A 19,923-nucleotide genomic window follows, 5' to 3' on the forward strand; every position below is an offset into this window, starting at 1 on the left:
GGGGTTGAAGGCAAACGCTGGTGCTCTTGCTCAATGGGCCCATGGATGCAGAATTTTATACCCAGTATCAAACTTTTTTTACTTCATCCATCACTGAGCAAATGAACAGGGTTCTGCCTCCAACGCTGTATTCAGTTCTCTGTATGCATCCATGGTTGCCCCCAGGGACTGTATCGTCATCAGCCGAAGGTTAATGGGTACCAAGACTGGTGCTAATCCCAAGCAAGCACATCAGCATCAGGTACAGGTATTTCAGTTTGGTTAATAGTACAATAAGGTAAAATGTGGAACTCTTACAAGGCCTCTGGTGAGACCTGGAGGCTATACAAGCGCTATAATCTGGGTGTGAATTAGCTGTGGTTTGCTGATGGATCACAGTTAAGCAGCCATTAGGAAGGACAGGGATGGAGAGCCTCACAGTGGAATTACACTTAGAGAGGCTGCTGTTGTAAAGCAAAGTGTGATGTGACTGAGCACCTCCATTTAATCATAGCAACAGATCACCCTGAGCACAGCTGTGGGCTGCAGGACCGACAGGAGGCAGTAGACTGGTCCAGAGCTGCAGGTTTTCACCTTCAATTAAAAAAACACTTTCAGAATAAGAGCCTTGTGTTGGATTTCAGATTGTAATGCTGCACGTGCTCGTCAGTTTGTGAATAAGGGCTGCCTATGACGTGGTGACCAGGTTGGTGCGGGGACACGAGACGTCAGAAGAGTCAGTTTGCATCATGTGCGGGAACAGCAGGGACTCTTCAGCTGGCACAATGACAGCATGGGAAATGAGGTGCACCTGGTCAAGTCGCGCAGCTGCTCACGCGAGGGCCTCGGGGAAATAGTCCAGATACTACCGAGTGACTGCATATGTACAGTGTGTGTGTGTGTGTTTGTTGAGGAGATGCAAGTTCATTGACAACACAAACTGAGTCATCACAGTCTGACTGTGCAAAGACTGACAAAATCCACTCATGCTTCTGCCTGTTTTCTCTCTTATATACCATTTATGTAGCTCAGGAAAGTTGGAACATGCACACACACACACACACTCACAACCACAAACACACACACATGGCCTTTAATGTGAACATAACTTTGAAGTTATGGGCGTTCAAACAAATCTAATATTCTTTTTCTTTTGCCGCAGATCTCATCTGTAAAGCGGGCAAACGTTGGTATGAATCCCAAGTGATTTCACACACACACACACACACACACACACACACACACACACACACACACACACACACACACAGGACCGCAGTGCACGCAAATGTAATTGGCAGAAAAGGGGAGAAAACGCTTTGTGAGATGTTTGCGCGTCTTTAGCGCAGGATGTGGGACAGCGCAGCGCACGTCCCTGGAAACAGTGAAAAAGTAGAAGCATGTAATATTAATGGATCCAGAGTTGTGCGGGTGCCTTGGGTAAACCAAGTCGATTGACGCGCGCGTTAAACCAGCCGCATGTGATTTCCAGCTTCAGTCATTTTGGCAGCACGATGCGAGAGAGAGACAGACACGGAGCTGTGAAACTGGACCCTCTGCCAGAGATGTCGACGGAGAGGAATCCCTGAAACCACCGCTGCCCAGGAAATATGGACAAATGTTGTTTTCTGTGCGAGTGCGGGCTGATTTTTCCTCTCGGTTTTTTTGCACATCGCTTACAGAGTATAGTGGACCAGGATGCCGTGTGGGCGATGCTGCCACAAGGGATACATTGTGATTTCGCAGAGATGTTTTAGCAACCGTTGCATAAATTAGAATAAGAAAGCCCGTCACATGAGGGATCGGAGTCCAAAGGGATCTAATAAGACATCACCACCTGTTACTAGAAAATCAGGTAAGCCCCCCTTTTTGGGGGTTTTACATTTACAGTGCCTCGCATTACACATTACGAACGCAGGTAGTTAATTATAATGCCAAACACCCGTGAAACGCAACATTAATCCGTTTACAATGTACTTTTTTGAGATGTATTCTGCCTTAATGCTGCGCACCAAGATTTATGTAGCAATCACCTATATGATCCGATGCATAATAAACCATACCATCCTCTATTAGTCACATTTCGCTGATGCACTAAGCTGAACACTTCACTTATAATGGGCCTCGTGATTAAAACAGCCTTTCGTTATATTGCATGGTTTGCAGGGGAATATGTGCAGAAAGCTTCACATTGCCTCAGTGCAGGTACACGAGCAGCACCCGCAGTTCCTCCAGCCAGTGCAGTGGCAGCAGACCTCTTTTCATCCATAGTGCTATTCAGCAGCGTTAAAGTACTCTCTCTGCACTGGATGCCAATAATCCACAACCTTTTCTCTTTACAAAAATAGGCCATTTTACATCTCGAACGTCACTCAACTCTATTCACAAATCGCTCATTTGCAGCTTCTTCTTGGAAAAAGCACCAAGGCGACGTCCATCAGTGATAAACCTGAGGAGTATTTCAGCACAGCTTGCTGCTGCTGCTGCTGGTGGTCCACTGTGTTTTATTAGCCTCGCAGAAAGCTCCTGAATTCTCCAGTGTTTCACTGAATTTATGTTGCTTCTTGAACTGTAAACTGGTGTGGCAGGGCACACGGGCAGGCTTGTTTTTTCTCATTATGGGCTGCAGGATGACAGGCAATCAGTGCAGTTTGTATCTAAGAAGCCCACTGAGATGTAGAATCCAGACTCCACATCATTGATTTCTATGCTCATGCAAGCATATTGAGCCGAGCTGAGCTGGTCCATTCGCTGGTCATAGGTCAGCAGCAATCTGTTTGATGTACTGGAGGTCTCACTTCCTACAGAGGCAAAGACGTTGACATGTCATTGACGATTTTATGCCCTGGCACACGCATCCCCCTCCCCTTCTATTTCTGCTTATGTCCTAAATCAAAAAGCAGTTTGGCCAAGTGACAGAGGTAGACTGGCAGAAAATCAGGCCTGAGTGAAATGGTGTCAGTCATGTCCGGTCAATATGTCAGGCGGGGTGGAGAGACAGCCAGGGACAACTTGTTTGAATCCTCCATACTGTGTCGCAGTCTGGATCTGCTGATAGTTGGGAAAAAAAGGACACTGTCACAAAGTTTTAGCCGACACAATCACCATCTAAAGCCTGCTGGCATCGATCATGGTCTGGAAACATTGTCTACACTGCACAACAAAGAGTTCCCCCACACTTTATCTTCCCTACTTAATTAATCAATAATCCGCTTTTTCTCCTGCAAACTGAATCCCATCGGGTCATTTAAGAAGCAGGACTAGTTAAACGTCTTGAAGCTCACAAGTGGGATAACTTGTCCTAAGGCATTACTGCAAGCAGTGGATGTACACATTGACATCAATTATGTATGTTAACACATTCAAAAGGCTGTTACACTCCCCAAGCATCACCCAGCAGCTTGATATGTAACAGTGTTGCTCTGAATATTCAAGGGTTACACTTGCAGTGCTCAGAGTGAGGCATAATTCGTTTTTTTTAATGTCATGTGGCTTTATTCGCTGACCTATTTTGATCATGAAAAGGAGCACTGTGCTGAAAATGATGCACAAAAAAAACTTGACAAGCCTGGCAGGAAAAAACGGAACAATAGTGATGGGTTCAGGGGAAGTAAAAGCAAGAAACTAAAACATGATTGTGCAGATTTAGGCGTATGTAAAGAAAACAGTTCTCAAAATAGAGTGGTGTGTTAACATTTCCCTGCAGCGATTGTTCTATCTAAAGGGCAGCTGGGAGAGCCTACAGTATGTCACTGTAAGGCTGGACATCTTCATTACAATCTAGCCCCAGAGCCCGGCAGCAGGGAGGAAAATGTATCACACCTGATGTTTCCGTGGGGCTTTTATAGCAACTGTTTGGTCGACCATCCATACAAACTGCTCCAGATGTTGAATTCACAGAGGGGAAGCCATATGCTTTTTATCGCAGCGTGATGTATGAGCAGCACAAATAAAAGAAACTCTAGATATCTCTCTCTCTCTCGGAGACAGCGCAAGAGAAATATTAGGGGTCTGTGCCACAAAGTCACTGACTGTCATGCAACAAGAAAACCATTAGTCTGTCTTAGCAGAGACTGATGGCTAATGAAGCGAATGCACACCAAAGTCTCATGGCGGGGAAGACAGAAGACACAACTCTCATTTATATGCGCCTCATATACCAGCCCATCTGATTTAGAGGTTCAGGATTGCAACACAGACTAACGCACTGAAAGCTACACGGAAGTGATAACTGCCCTGAGTAAAGCAATAAGGGTTGAGATTACACATAATGATTTATGATACTAGCACACTGCTTAACATACGGGTGACAGAAGAAAACCCTAAGAGATAACATCTATACCTCCAACACTGCATTTCTGTTCATTCCTGTATGCTTTGCAGCGTGTGACTAGCCCAGGCTGGACAATTTTAGGTCACATTTGATTAATGTGGAGAGTCTGCTTATTCGTTAAACACTGCTGCCTTGACAGCACGCTACAGCAGCGGCTCAGCCCTGATGGAAGGCAGTCGTCTTGCACGGTGTAAATTGCATTATTGTGTTTCCCTGGAACGTTTGCAATTCATTCAACCTGTGAATAGTAAAATAGCCCCGAGCAGCAATTAACCCACTTCACAATTTTTGCTTATGATAGCAGAACAGACTGTATGGCCATCATAGCTGCTGTTTACTGTAACAGTTGTAAAAACACTGCAAAGCATTTGTGAAGCAGGGCTCAAACAATTAGACAGTGAGTCCTGGCAGAAATGTAATCACTAACTATTTTGATTATCAACTAATCTTTTGTTGATTAATCCAAGCATGAGTGCCAGAGGTGGGAGTAAGACACATATGTGCAAGTCTCAAGTCACTGTGGTGAGAATCAGGCAGGTCAAGTCGAGTCACTGCTATTAGTCAAGCAAGTCAAAAGTCCTGTGAAATAAGGACGATCTGGTCAAATGTTTGGCGAGCTTTCTAGCAAACATTTGACCAGCCAATGAGCTAATAAGTATAAGCTGGAAAGTAGAGCTGCCCCCTCAAAGAAGGAGATTCAGATCATCAGTCGGACTCTCCTCAGTTGACTGAAATTCCTTCAATTGAGTGTGCAGCTAAATCTGGGGACATTTCGGTCCCCAGATTTAGCTGAGAGTGAGCGCTCCTTGCTTTTGCGCTGCTCTTTGTTGTAAGCAGCTGCATACACCAAGGCAGGAAGAGAGGCTTTGTCCGTCAGGCTCCAAGAAACATATTCTAATTTCTGCCATGTGGTGAATTTACAGCTCGCTGCAAATTAACGATACAGTCTTTGACTTTTGTTTGATATCTAGTGTCAGCAAAAAATGTTGTCGCCCTTTACGATTCGTTGTTAGCGCAGTTAGCTTTTTAATTGTCAAACTTAACATTCAGCCGAACCCCACTCAAACTCTTAAACTCTATATGGAAAAACAGTAATAGAATAGTTTAATATTTTTAGTGAACAGTCAAATCTGATTTGATTGGCATAATCGTGAGCCGGGTGCAGTCGTACTAAAAGGACACCATCATGTATCTTCCTTTGTGGGTTTTGTAGTGGCCTTGTAGGTTGCCAGGTTTGCACGCTTTGCACGAGAAAATTTCCAATTATGTTTCAAAGACAAAACGTAACTTCTCAATATCTAGAAAAATGCAAATATTCAATAAAAAGTCAAGTCTTCTCAAGTCGTCTGCCTTGAGTCTAAGTAAGTCATGAATACCAAGTCAAAGTCGAGTCTTTTATCAGTGTTTATCAAGCAAGTCTCAAGTCCTCTGATTTGCAATTCGAGTCTGACTTGAGTCAAGTCATGTGACTGGAGTTCCCAACCTCTGATGAGTGTGAATGTGAGAATTTGCAGCTTTTTTTCTGTTTTATATCACAACAAGTTGAGTGAATTTGGGGTTTTTGTGTTTTATTTCAACAAAAGAAGACGTCACTTTAGGCTTCGGTAAATTATGATGGGCGTTTTTTAACTATTTTCTTATGTTTTGTAGACTAAATGTTTAAAAAAGTAATTAATAGAATAATCGATAATGTAAATAATCATTAGTTGCAGCCCTACATGTATGTGTAGTCGTATTTTGTGGCAGTTTTCAGGTGAATACGTCACATTTTGCAGCTGGAAATGACCCTAAGGGAACAATGCAAATCCTCCAAGACATAAAGTAAATATGAGATCATCATTAGTTTCTAACTGCTGCTTTTATCTGCAATAAAATGTTACAACTGTTTAAGGTTCATTATCCAGAGAAGTTCATTCATATCCCTAAGACAGTCATTTGTTTCATGTCACACAGTTTCAATTCATTAATAATTCGCCTGAGCAATTGAGAGGCAGTACTATATTTTCCTACTTTATATTTAGTAAGTGAGCAGATGTGTCCCTCGACTGTGTAGCTTCATTTCGATGTAGCTGTAGCCTTCAGCAATATGCTGAGCTTTTTAATCCTTTCATGTACACTACACACAGCATGGTGCCATTTCCAGGCCCCCGAGCCTTCCCCTGCAAGGCTGCTCGGGCCTCGTTGGTTGAAATACAAAAATGACTATGTATTTATACATATATCATTTAATTAAATGAGTGAATTATGTTATTCAATGTGGTATAAAGGCTGAATGTTCATCTGTTGAGTCTCATTAAGACTCTCGTGTAAGATAACATGCTTGACTTGCTCAATCCATTTATCCACAGGCGCCATTATATCACATGTTAAAGAAAAAAAAAAGAATACAATCCAATTAAAGAGCCCATCAGTGTTAAACATGCTGCAGGACCAGTGTCTTCTCGCTATCACTTAATGTCCTGCGTCTATTTCTGTTCACTGATATCTGGTGATATAACAGGAAACCAGTTTGTGAAATGATTCGGGCTGATTTAAGCTGGCACCTACCTGATATCTGGTGGCTTCCTGTTGCCAGAAAACATATATCATAGTCAGGAAGGTCAAGAGCTCAGTCTATAAACGTGTCCATCACTAATTTACTCCGCTGCCAATCAGTCATGAGCATCTGGCCTCAAGAGCTCCACTGCCTGTGTCCAGGGCTCAGGTATTGACCCATGACGTAATCAAAGAGTTATTTTTTTAACAAAAGCTTTAAAAGAATTGAAAACTTGATGAGATGCTGTTTCTATTTTGCCTGAATGATCTAACTCGGATTCAATCTGAAAGAAAAGGAGAAGTAGCACCTCTAGCCACACACAAAACAGGCCCCGTGGAATACAAGATGTGCTCTGTAAATACAAAACTGTTCAAACAGCCGCCTCTTTACACGAGCCGTTCACTGCAGCAGTGAGACTGACGGTTGGGTGTATTAATGTGTCAGGAATTGTCAGGTGAAGAGGAATCTGCACACAACACAACTTTACACACTATTCCTTAATTTAAAGCCATGTGGAGCTGAGATGTATCGTCAGCAGAGACCAAAAACACCAAACACTTTCTGGTTCCAGCTTCTAACATGTGAGGATTTGCTGCTTTTTATTGTGAACTTGATTGTTGGTTTAAGGAGTGTCGGTCGGACAAAACATGGCATTTGAAGATGGCGCCCTGGGCTCTTGGAGCTTTTGATGGAACTTTTTTTTTGTATTTTCGAACGTTTTGTGAACCAAACAATTAAATGAGAAAATAATAGGCAAACTAATCATTAATATCATTTGAACCCTATAATTTCCTGAAAAATCTTGGCAAAAATGTATTTTTTTTTAAGCAAAAAAAAAAGCACATTTAAAAACAGGCAGCCAGGCTGTGGGCTCAGTGAGGCTGCACTGAAGTACAGTGGAGCTTTAAGCCAACTGCTAATGCCAGCATGCTAACCTGCTCATAATGACAATGCTGGCATGCTGATGTTTACCAGGTTTAATGTTTACCATATTAGTTTAGCTTGTTAGTATGCTTAAATTTGCTAATTAGTGGTAAACACTAAAGTACGGCTCAGGCTGATGGGAACGCCAGTAGTTTTGCAGGTACGTGCTCAGAAACAAAATTATTGGACAAATAATCATTTTGAAAGTCAGTAGGATTCACCTCCTGGACACCATGAATGTCTGTACAACATTTCACCAATCACTAACAGCCAAAAATATCAAAGTTATGTAAGCGCTAAAGGCTCCATTGTGAATTGAATTTTTTTTTGCATATTGTACAAGGAGACTAGTATGCATTGCCTTTACCAGTTTCAGCTGTACTGTGAAATCTTGGTTTCATAGCCAGTAGCCCTTTTTAGATAGGAATTGTGCAAATTTGCAGGAAAGCCCAATCAGTCTTTTTTCAGCATTGGCAGTATAAAAACAAAATCAGGGAGTGCAGCAAAATGCCACCTACCTACTTTTGTTTATACAGAATGTGCCTTTTTCAGGGCAATGGGGGGCGTGAGCAAGTAACAAAACGTGTAACTCAGCGTGTGATGTAAACAGTGACATGGGAGGGAAGCCGCGGCTGGTCCTTCAGCGATTCTCTCGTAAGTCGGCCCGCCCTTCACCGTCCCCATCATCTGACGGTTAATGGCCTCTTCGTTTGTGAGGACAAGGAGGGCGCGCAATTCCTTGTCTTCCCAGTTGCTCATCTTTACAGTGTCTGTCAGGTTTGTGTTTCCCTCTTGCTACTAGCTGCTCATTCCTGCTATCAGCTGTTTCCTGTTTATCCACTGCCAGTGGGTCGCACGTGCGGCGTCATCAACAGCTCCTCCGACAAGTCTTCAACAGCCCCTCCCATGGCGGAAGGTCGCCTCAGTCTTTATAAACCAAAATGGTTCCACCAATATGTCTACCCTATGAGGCGGAAAATTGGGCACCTCGGATCAACTCGCCAATCTGCCTCTGTGTGTCTAAACGCTCGCAGCTTGCCGGCAAAACGGCCCAGCATTTGCAGAAAATCTGGCAGTGTAAAAGGGGCTAGTGATTCTTGTGCAGCCTCTGCCTCACCAGCTCGCAGTGGAAACCATGAGGGCATTGCATTGTTCCACTGGCTCCAGCGAAGCGTCAAACTCTGGTGCTGACAAATGAAGCCAATGCAGAAGCCCCAGGAACTGCAGTTCCTTGAATGGCAATTTGAAACTGTCTCTAGAAGCAAGTCAGTCCCCTTATACACACACATGTTGACATGCCTGACTTTACAGCATAAAAAACATGTTTACAGCCTGATATAATAAGTGGTTTTAGTCTCTATAGATACAGTCTGTATTTATGGAAATGCCTACAATATATCCTACCACATCCGTAAACACTTGGGAATAACAACGCATTTGTTCCCATGCTGCAGAGTTGTTGTGTGGCTTCCTGCACGTCAAATACTTTAAAAAAAAATCCAGAGTTAAAAGGTATTTTTCAACCTGGACTCTATTTCTCCATGTTTTTATGTCTAAGTGACTAATGGGAATAACAGTTTTTGAAATTGGTCCAGTATTGTGAGAGAGCAGCGGCCAGGCTGCAATGGAAACACTGAGGGCATGTTCGCACCGTCAATTTATCACAACTAAAAGTAGGCTACCTCTGTTTGCCACAGCAGGGCCAGACTGTTATCAAAAGTGCATGACAAGATTATTGAAAGGATCCCTACAGAGTCAGACCTCCATGTGAAAGAGTAAGATCCTTTTCGTTAAACCAGACACAGCATTTAAATCTTTAAACCCACCAGACTCCATTTGAATAAACAGTAGTTTAATCATCGTATAACACACTTCATTCAACGTTGATAGAAACAAATACAACTCACATGAAACATCTTGGTTCATCTACATCATTGAAATTGAATTTAATTAACCAACTTAGATGTGAAAATGTGCTGACCCTATACACACTTAAATTACTCTTTATTTAAATGGAGTCTGATGGGTTTGGTGATGGTGCTTTTGGGGCTGTTTCTGGTTAAACAAAATGGATCTGATGTTTTATCTAAAGTGCTCAATTGCTTAGCCACTGGTATAAAAGTTTGAGCCTCCAAGGACCTGCAGTTCTCAAGATCCCAAATCCCTGTGTGGTAACTTTATAGCACATCATCAGCATTCAACATTGGTGCTGCTATACTGTCTTGAAACATGCATGGATACAGTCTATCACATCATAGCGTTCATGGCAGTAGGGTACTGATATTATGGTGAGTTTAATCAATCATATCTTTGATAAATGCAATAGTGTCGCTAATGTGAATTTAAAAAATGTGCTTCCTCAGCAATTACAGGCTGAGGAAAGGACTGTTTGCCCCTCTGACAGCCACATCCCAACTATGATTAGACACTGCCTGCATCTGGAGCTGCTTTCCTCATTCATGACAACTGTAAACTTTATTAAGGCTTCAATTTTCACATATTTAAAGGGAAATTTCAGTTTATTTCAACCTGTCTATCGTCCTAAATTTGTTTCATGTGACTAGTGACATAAAAATAATAGTTAGCATGTTAGCCGTTAGCCTAGATACAGCCGGGGCGCATAGTAGCGTCAGACCTGTTAAAACGTAAGTGAACGGGCATACTTCAAGTGCAAAGTTAGTCCACTAAACAAGCTTTTTTTTCCACAAAGACTGCCTCATATCGTTAGGATAAATGTCAGAGAACATATAGAAAACCACATGTAAACGTGTTGTCTTACCTTACCGGTGTGGTGCCATGTTTGTTTACCATTTAGCTCTGCTTTCCAAAGCGTGGCCGAAATCTCGCGAGCTCTAGATAAAGTCCAGCTGGATACTACTCCAGGTGGAGGTGTCTCGTCCTCGGTCACATCCAGACCTTGAAAATAAGGCTGCAACCGGTCCCATTCCTTGCAACAGAGGCATTCCTCTTCTGTGGGCACTGGGGCACAGCATTCACAGGTACACCACCAATCTCCAGAGCTACGCAGCCTTGCAGCAGCCATTCCTCCTCTCTCGTCCTCTACCTGTTGCGCCTCTCTCTCTCTCTCTTCTCCTCCATTCTTCAATTCCACAAAGCTCTTCGTCAGTGTATTCTGGCTCAAATAAATAAGGGCGGCCATCAAACTCTGCAAAATCAAATTCCTCCTCCACAAAGTCGAAGTCTGGCAAAAAGTCAGCCATTATTCTATAAATCTTTCATAAAATAAATGAATGAACTTTTCAGGCTACTGTCCGGTTCTGCCTTCCAGCTGCTGCTGCTTGTTCTCGTGATATTTCGGCCACGCTTTGGAAAGCAGAGCTAAATGGTAAACAAACATGGCAGCACAGCGGTAAGATAAGACAACACGTTTACATGTGGTTTTCTATATGTTCTCTGACATTTATCCTAACGATATGAGGCGGTCTTTGTGGAAAAAAGCTTGTTTAGTGGACTAACTTTGCACTTGAAGGTTGCCCTTTCACTTATGTTTTAACAGGTCTGACGCTACTATGCGCCCTGGCTGTATCTAGGCTAACGGCTAACATGCTAACTATTATTTTTATGTCACTAGTCACTTGAAACAAATTTAGGACGATAGGAGACAGGTTGAAATAAACCGAAATTTCCCTTTAAGGGCGGGGCTGCTTGACTGACAGGCTGCCTGTGAGGCGTCACTCCAGTCTGTCAATCAGATCCACCTTTCGCTCCACCCTCTCTTCCATATATGGTCACTTCTGATTCCAGAAATCCAAGATGGCGATGGCTAAAACGCTGATCTCGAAGCTTTAAAACAGAAGTCCACAAACCAATGGCTGCTATCGCTCCAGCATCTTAAATGTGAATATTTGCTGTGTGTTTTATATCTTTGGTTAGACACGACAAGCAATCTGTACATGTCACCTTGGGCTTTGGAAATATGTGATCAGCATTTTTCACTGTTTTCTGACATTTTATAGCCCAAACCCTCAGCTGATTATTATAGGAAATCATTACCAGATTAATCAGTAATGATAGTAATTGTTGGCTGCAGCCCTGAGACCAAGTGAGGAAGAGTGAAAATGTACATTTCCTTTCTCTTCATCAAATAGGGCATATTCTATTCTCTGGTGATACAACAGATCACTGCACATGCACTTCAATTAAAACTTTTCATTTCAACCCATTCCCGTTGTGCACCTCCTGTACCTGAAACAAACAAAAAAACAAAAGGCAGCTCCAGCTCTGAGCGCTGAGACAAAGAGAAGCCTACGTATATCTGGCTAACATTTCTACAAAGCCCCTGAGCAGTTCTGCAACACTCAGTTTCTTTTCAAAACAAGTATAAAGCAACTACAAAAACAAGCAAAAACAATAAAAAATCACATTATGTTGTCACACAAAGAGCACAAACCAAGCATATCCTGCAACCTTGAACAAAATCTGCTAAACAATTCAGTATCTTCCCCTCCAGATTAAGATAAATCCTCAACTCCTCATACCTGGAAATATGAAAGGGAAGGAAAACTGCCCACACTTTAGAGTTCATTTCCTGGAAGGTTAGAATTGTGATAAATGATCAGGAACGTAATTGTTGGAGGAGTGTTTTCCTCTCAAGATAAGAACAATAGATAACTGATCTTAATTAGTATTCTTCATCGTGTGTTTACTACAGAAAGACTGAAGATTTAAAAGGGTAGAAACAGGAAGGTGTTCATTATTCACAACAGAGGAGGCTGACAGCTTGCAACACAAATGTCATTATGTTTTCTAACATAAACTGAGCAGATCCTGTGAAACTTTGTCAGCTGTTGATGTTGAGCTGGGATCTTTAGGGAGTGCCGTAATATTTGAGTAACATAATATCTGCTATCATCACTTGCCAAATTAAAAAGCTGCACTCCCAGGCGCCATATGTTCCAGGTCGCAGAACAAGTGAACGGTACAGTAAGTGAAACCCATCTCAATTTTTCGTGTGGTAAAACTACATTTGCTGGAGCACTCCACAGGCAGCTGCTTCACCTGCGCTCGCAAGCGGCCATTCATCATCCTGTGCGGGCCACAGCTGTCCTCAGGTCTAAGAGATGGAGATGTCACGTTACAATCTCCACATCATCCAGCCAATCTAACTCTGCTCCTCTCCCACTCTGCTTCCTGCCATTGTGTCAAAGACAAGAGCATTCTTTGAAAAACATCGCTCGGCAAATTGGTAGGACTGAAACTATCTGATGGCGTGGTTGTAAAAGCAGTTACGCTGACTCGACGTAAAAGGCACAAAAGGTTCGGCCTATTTAATCTGCGGTTCTCACACAGGAATAAAAGGGGAAGTGCAGGCGTCTTCCAGGAGGGCACCTGCTAAGACAAAGTGCTCATCTAAGAGCCGCAGACACATTTTTCAGCTGACCACGTGAAGACATTCATTTTTAAAGCAGGTCCACAAATGATGTCAGGATTTCTCTGACATCCATTACAGGGCTGGCTCGTCTGCAACACAGACAGCTCGATGTGGGGAGCGGCAGGCGGAGAGAGGCTGAAAACTGTGATCTGGTGTTTCAAATTGAATTTCTAAAGTCAATAAAACTTCATTAATAATCTGAGAGATGCGCATGCATTCACATATAGAGAAAAACAAAATCACTGATGAAAAAAAGGACTGAATGCACATCAATAATTGTTTCTTCATGTGCATCATCTATTTTTCATATGTACATGGGGATAACATACAACTTAACTGATGCATGAACATTTTACCATTTAGTAAAGGTCCAGTGTGTAATCACTCGAAACAAAGAATTGTGTTTGTGTCAGCTTCAAATGAGCCGTGTATATCTACATAGAGAGCTGGTCGTCTTCCACAGAGCCAGCCACGTTGCACTGCCATGTTTCAACAGTAGCCCAGAGCAAACAAACCAAACACTGACTCTCAAGAGGGCCTTTCACATTTTTACCTTACTTGAAGGCCACCCCTCTCCATGCTTAGTTAGGGAGGAGTGAGCAGAGGATGTTCAGCTAGTTGGTGCGCCATTAAATCCTCCACACTGCACCTTTAAACTGGAGCCGCACTATTGATTATCTTCTTTACGCATTATCTGCAGAACTCTTTGCCAATTAGCTGACTAATAAATCAGTTCTTTTCAGTTTTACAAAATGTCAGTCTATTGTACAAAAAAAGAATTAAATGAAAATCACATTTTGCCAGAGCTCAACATGATATCTTCAGATTAGAATCAAATAAGACAAAGAAAAGCAGAAAATCTTTTAAAGCTGGACAGATTTTTGGAAATTTCCCAACAAAAAAAGGGTTTTCACTGCTGGAAAGATGGTCTTTTTATATATATATATATGAAGTGGGCTGTCTTTGCAGTAGAAAGATGCAATACTTTTAACATTGGTGCTATATGAACAGAGAAAACAGAGGAAAAGGGCAGTGGTATTTGCTTTCGAAAACCTGCACCGCACCAGACCAATAAACACTCCCACTGCTTGGTGACATCCTGTGAGTTCCAATACTCATACTGCTATACTATGTAGTATACCAGTAAAATGGAGCTGCACTTGCATAGCACTTTTCTAGTCTACTTTTACACTGCATGTCACATTCACCCATTCACACACACATTCACACAGCCACTGGGAGCAGTTTGTGGGTTCAGTATTATGCCCAAGGATGCTTTGACATGAGGACTGGGATGGAACCACTAATCTGATTGGTGGACGACCCACTCTACCTCTGAGCCACAGCCGCCCCCTAAAAAAAAAAAAAAGTTTTAGCATGCCCCAATACATAATATGTCAAATGCTGTGTGCTAAAATTACCAGAATGTTCTACTACATCCGGTCGTATTTTGCAGTATGCAGGCCAGCATGCTTTTCTGCCTGTTCTCACCCACAATCCTCTGCACAGTGCAAGATGCGTCACATTGACTGAGCTGCACACAGATGACAGCTGGTTGACAGCTGAGTGACAACCCTCAGAAGTTGCAATGACAGATGACAAATGTATGACGAATGTAATAATAGGAATACTAATTGTTTCACACTAATTGCAGGTTCCATTCCGGCCCACGACCCTTTGCTGCGTGTCATCCCCTTTCTCCCCCTTCACGCTTGGTCTGTCTGATCTAATAAAGGCGTAAAAAGCCTAAAATAAATAGAAAATAAATGAACAAAATAATCATGAAGATCACCAACAACGAAAAGAAATAACTACGTAAATAATTGACAGAGAAGTGCACGTGTAATTTCACTGTTGTGAATATAAAACTGCACGTTAGAATCCTCAGTGTCAGCCTAAAAGGACCTTAAAGTTAAACCACATACATCGCAAAGTAACAACAGCAGAGCTCTCCAGGTCGCTGGCAAACTCAGCAAATAGAGTTTTAACACCAGGCTAACGGATATATGAAAAAGACGATCAAAGTTCAGGGCGTAATGTTATGAAAAAGAAGAATGTCCTGATTGTGTGCATACTGCATGCAACAGTACGTACTCTTTAAGGGAAGCTGCAGCACCCACTAGACAGTAAAAAGTATGCGGTTTGGGACGCAACAGTGATGCGAGCTTTGTTGTTTTTACACAGGAAACAATATGGCCTCCAGCTGGTGACAAACAATCATGTATTATGGTTAAACGCTAAGCTAAAACATGTCTCTGAAAACGTTTGCAAAAAATAGGCAACACGGTAACAGAATCTTGGTTCATCATATTTTAGAAGGACTGCTTAGTTTTACCATTTGATCAGACATATTTGATACAAAATTATAGCACACTGCAACTGTAACATGATATATTCCTCACTACCGTGAAAAATAATATCAAATGTGCATTAAGCTGCCACTTTATTAGGTACGATGAATGCGGTCTACTACGTCTAATTTCATTCATATAAATAGGGTGGGCAAAACTGCAGCCTCCTTATTGACCATGACGTTTAATTTCTCCAAAACACAAAGTGAAAATTATAATGTTTAAAAGGAACTGTTTCACACACATGTTGGATCCCAATAAATGAGCTGACTTTACTTTAGTCTTGGCATTAACAAAAAATGTTATTTAGACTTTAAAATGCACAACTCACAGGGCAACATTCAAGACAGCCTTTAGCATCACAAAAACATATAACTTAAGAATAAAACCTGAGCATATTAAAATACACAAAACAACACACATATCACAGACAAGTCCATGCTTAAAATATATATATATATATATTTTTTAAAAAGGGCCAAGGATTTACCGTCAAAGAGTCAGCTTGCCTCAGGATATGTACGTTTTTCTTGTGCATAAAGAAAAGCTATTAGAATAATCTGGTATCACATCACCTTGAAGATTTCTTGAATTGTTGTAACACAATATAATGGCATCACTCTCTTTCCTCTCAGTGCTTTAACAAATACATTGAGTTCTATTAAGGCAAATGTGACTGTATAATCAGGCGTCCATGATTTATGCATGAAATGTATCTTGAAATACATATACTGTAAGTTTTTTTTATTCCTTTGGAACGACGATCACAGTGGTTAACAACAAAAAAAGTGGCATGGAGCCAACAATGCATACTAACGAGGAGGATTTCTCAAGGGTATGCTTTTGGAACTTAATAAACACTTTAAAAGAGTCATTTGTGCGCGGCATACAAAAATGGAAGAATATGAGTTAATTGCGTTTTGGCATTCGTGCACAGGAATCCACAGGTTTTTTTTTTACGAGTGAGGTGTTTGAGAGGATCCTTGAGGAATGGGATTCAGGGTTTTGAGTTTGCTTTTGAATCTGTTTTTTGTACCAGGTGCTTATTTGGGGGGACGAAGCTGTGAATTGCTTCTGATTCAGCATCCCACATACATGAAGTATTGACATCACGCTCATCTGTGTTGCTGCCAACTGTAAATTACATCTTTTCAGTCATAGTCAGAAGCATTCAATGAACAATATTCAGCTCTGTTTTTTGAGCTGTATTTGAAGACTGACAGTGACAGCTCACCCCCAAATCAAAAATACATATTTTTGCTCTTACCTGAGGTGCTATTTATCAACTAGATTGTTTTGGTGTGAGTGTTGGAGCTATCAGCTGTAGAGATGTCTGCCTTCTCTCAAATATAAGGGAACTAGATGGCACTTGGCTCGTGGTGCTCAAAGTGCCAAAAAACAGCCACGTCTCATTCAGGCCCTGTTCTAGACTGCTTTGAATGGAGGGGTTGGAGCATGTTGGAGATGTCCACCACTATATGTTAACCAGTGTTGGTAAGGTTACTTTTGAAATGTAATAGGTTACTGACTACTAGTTACCCTGTTAAAATGTAATGAGTAATGCTCCTAAACTAGGCACAAAAAGTAAGGAAATTTGTGTTGGTAGATTATTTCTTTGTTGTAACAATGCTTCTTGGCATTAAATCTTACACCGTTGGAAAGCCTGTTTATTTCCCTTTTAAATGGTGCCACATTTGAAATGAGCATGCATTTGTGGGATGAGCAGCAGAGCTATGTGGGTTGTGCCCATGAAAAATTTGCCAAATCTTCTCTGCCAGTGCCAAACTTTTTTTTTTTGCAATTGGCTCTTGTTTTGAGCTCCTGGTACCCCCAGGTGTTGACGGTCAGGTGCCTGATTGGCACCTCATTGAAGGCATTCTCAATGCAGAGAGATATCGAGATGAGATTCCAAACTCTATCCTCCAAGATGACAACACTCACTCACCCACTGAGCAGGGGTTATCAGAGACGGGTCCATGTCATTGGTCCGACATTCCATTAGTCTGAAGGTCCGCGGTGCTGAACGGCTCCCGGCGGGCGTATTTCTGCCTTGATGGTGCGCCGCGACCGGCTCTGGGTCAGCTGGGAAAGGCTTGAGGCGAAGTAGGCTCAATGTGTTTGCCACTTTCTTTTTCATTTTAACCCACACCATGATCTTTTCCTAACCCTAACCAAGTGGTTTTTGTGCCTAAACCAAACCAAACCAATAAAGCTGAAAAATGTCTGGAAATAGATCACACCAAAAGAAGGCATTCCTTCATGCCAAAAAGATGCAAAGCAACAGAATGAATGTTATATTCTACATATAAGATTTTGGATCCTCTGTAATCACTAGTTTGTATTATTAACTATAATTTGATTACATGCTTCTGGAACGTCCTTCCACCAGACATTTGTAACATCAACTCTCTCCACTTTCAAATCCCACCTCAAAACTCATCTCTTTCATATAGCCTTTTCAGTTTGACTCCCGTCCATCTAGCCGCACACATCCACAGAATTGTATTCACTATTTAGGCTTTTTTTATTTTTTATGTTACTTTATTCTGTATCTCGTTCACTTTAATAATCTGTTCTTATTTTCTCTATCTTTGCCTGTAAGGTGAGTGTCTTGAAAGACGCCTATAAATAAAACAAATTATTATTATTATTATTAGCAGTAGTAGTAGTATTAATTTATAATTTAATTACATGGAACTAATGGTACGTTCTCCCCAACACTGATAACGTTAACATGTGTTTATTGGAATATTAAATGAGTTTTCTGTCACCAACACACGCCGTTTCAGACACAGCTCATTCAGCTCTCCATCACCTGCAGCTGTCTGTCTTTAGTGACAATTAACTGCTCTCGGTGGGGAATTATTCAGGGCTAATGACGGCTTTGTTTGGTGTAGGTGGGGGAGGCGGAGCATTTGGTGAAGCATTGCCACCTTGTGCTTCTGCTTCGAACTGTCCTTGGTCTCTTTCTACTGTAGATGTCATGACCCGGTTACTCAAGATAATCTACAGGCCTTGTTGTGAGCAGTTTCATGAAGGTCCCATTATCTTTTTACCGAATTACAGCCACCAATGGTACGAGAGGCTTGTGCTGATGACATCACGAGATGAAAACATTAATGGCGTCTTCTTTGGCTGAGCTGTAACGTTAGCTAGCTCAGTTGTGCTACGTAGGTGAGCTAGCAGTAGTTGCACGCTTCCTTCTGCGCTGTGAAACGTTTGGTTGGTAAAATAGTTCCTGCATGAAACTGCTCACTATCTTGAGCAGCTGAGTCATGATTTCTGCAAAGAGACATTGCTGGTGAGTTTTTATTTTATTTATTTTTTGGCGCTTTGAGCACCACAAGCTGAGTGCCATCTAGTTCCATTATATTTGAGAGAAGGCAGACATCTCCACAGCCGAACACTCGGCAATTCACACCTCAACACCTACCTTGATAAATAACACTACAGGCAACAGGAAAAATTTTGATTTGGGGGTGAACTGTCCATTTAACATTTCATCTTTTTGCTTGTGTTGAAGAGCAGCTCCTCACCTGCACGTTGGTTTAGAACGATACCTTAACTGCATCCTCCCCTTTTTACTGCAGCACGTCCAGCGGTCGGGGACTGCCAGGTGTGAAACCACTACACGATAGCCTCATTCTGCTCTTCAACACCCACAGCCAGCCAGGAGAGGTGACAGCACTGCTCTCCAACCACCCAAGTCTGACAGCCATGATTCGGGGACGCCCTCTGCCACGGCTCAGATCAGGGATCAACTCACTGCTCGATGGCTAGATCTCACCGTACAAAGAGCTGGGGGCCTTTCTACTGAGGCAAGTGTCCGAGTCCCTCTGCAGCACAGGTTCAAGTGTGAGCCATTTTTGTTTCTGAGTCAAGTGGCAGTCGTGTCTGATTAAAACTGAGTGGAACTGGTTTATGTAAATGAGGCTCTCGCATAACATTTCCCCAAGACTTTACACTTGTGTATCTGTCTGTATAGAGCAAGTGAGATAATTTAAGAAGTATGTGCTGTCACTCCTTTTGCTTTAAAACCACAATACCTACCTTACTGTGAGGTTTTTTTTTTTTTGTTTTTTTTTTACTGTGGCCCAGTTTAACTCTCTGACAAGGCATCAGATGTGGCAGCTCAGTTCATTTCTGGCAGCGCTGGATTGGATATTGAAACATTTATTAGGATACCTGGGTTCTCACCTTTGATAATGAATTATTCATTATCATTTAATGGTCTCCGGTTTTCTCCTGGGATTGCTCAATGGTTTTTTTCCCCTTGCACACTTAAGTTATAAGAGGCACATTTCAATGAAAAATCTATTTCTTTCCATTATCTGAGTTCTATAGGAGAAAGGCTGAATTATAATGATAAAAGGTACCCTGCTAACAATGCTTTAAATCAGCCATACGG

The 19,923-nt window shown here is 41.9% G+C and overlaps 1 protein-coding gene across 1 annotated transcript in view; it reads left to right on the forward strand.

The window, feature by feature from the left end:
- Positions 1–1,471: 1,471 nt before the first annotated feature.
- Positions 1,472–19,923, forward strand: part of sntg1 (syntrophin, gamma 1) — a 54,970-nt gene continuing 36,518 nt past the window's right edge. Inside the window, exons 1-2 of the mRNA XM_033650050.2 lie at positions 1,472–1,834; positions 19,106–19,333. The gene's annotated coding sequence lies outside the window, so the exon portion shown is untranslated. The remainder of the gene's footprint in view (positions 1,835–19,105; positions 19,334–19,923) is intronic.

This window comes from Epinephelus lanceolatus, chromosome 12 (genome assembly GCF_041903045.1).
Source record: "Epinephelus lanceolatus isolate andai-2023 chromosome 12, ASM4190304v1, whole genome shotgun sequence".
Lineage (NCBI taxonomy): Eukaryota > Metazoa > Chordata > Actinopteri > Perciformes > Serranidae > Epinephelus > Epinephelus lanceolatus.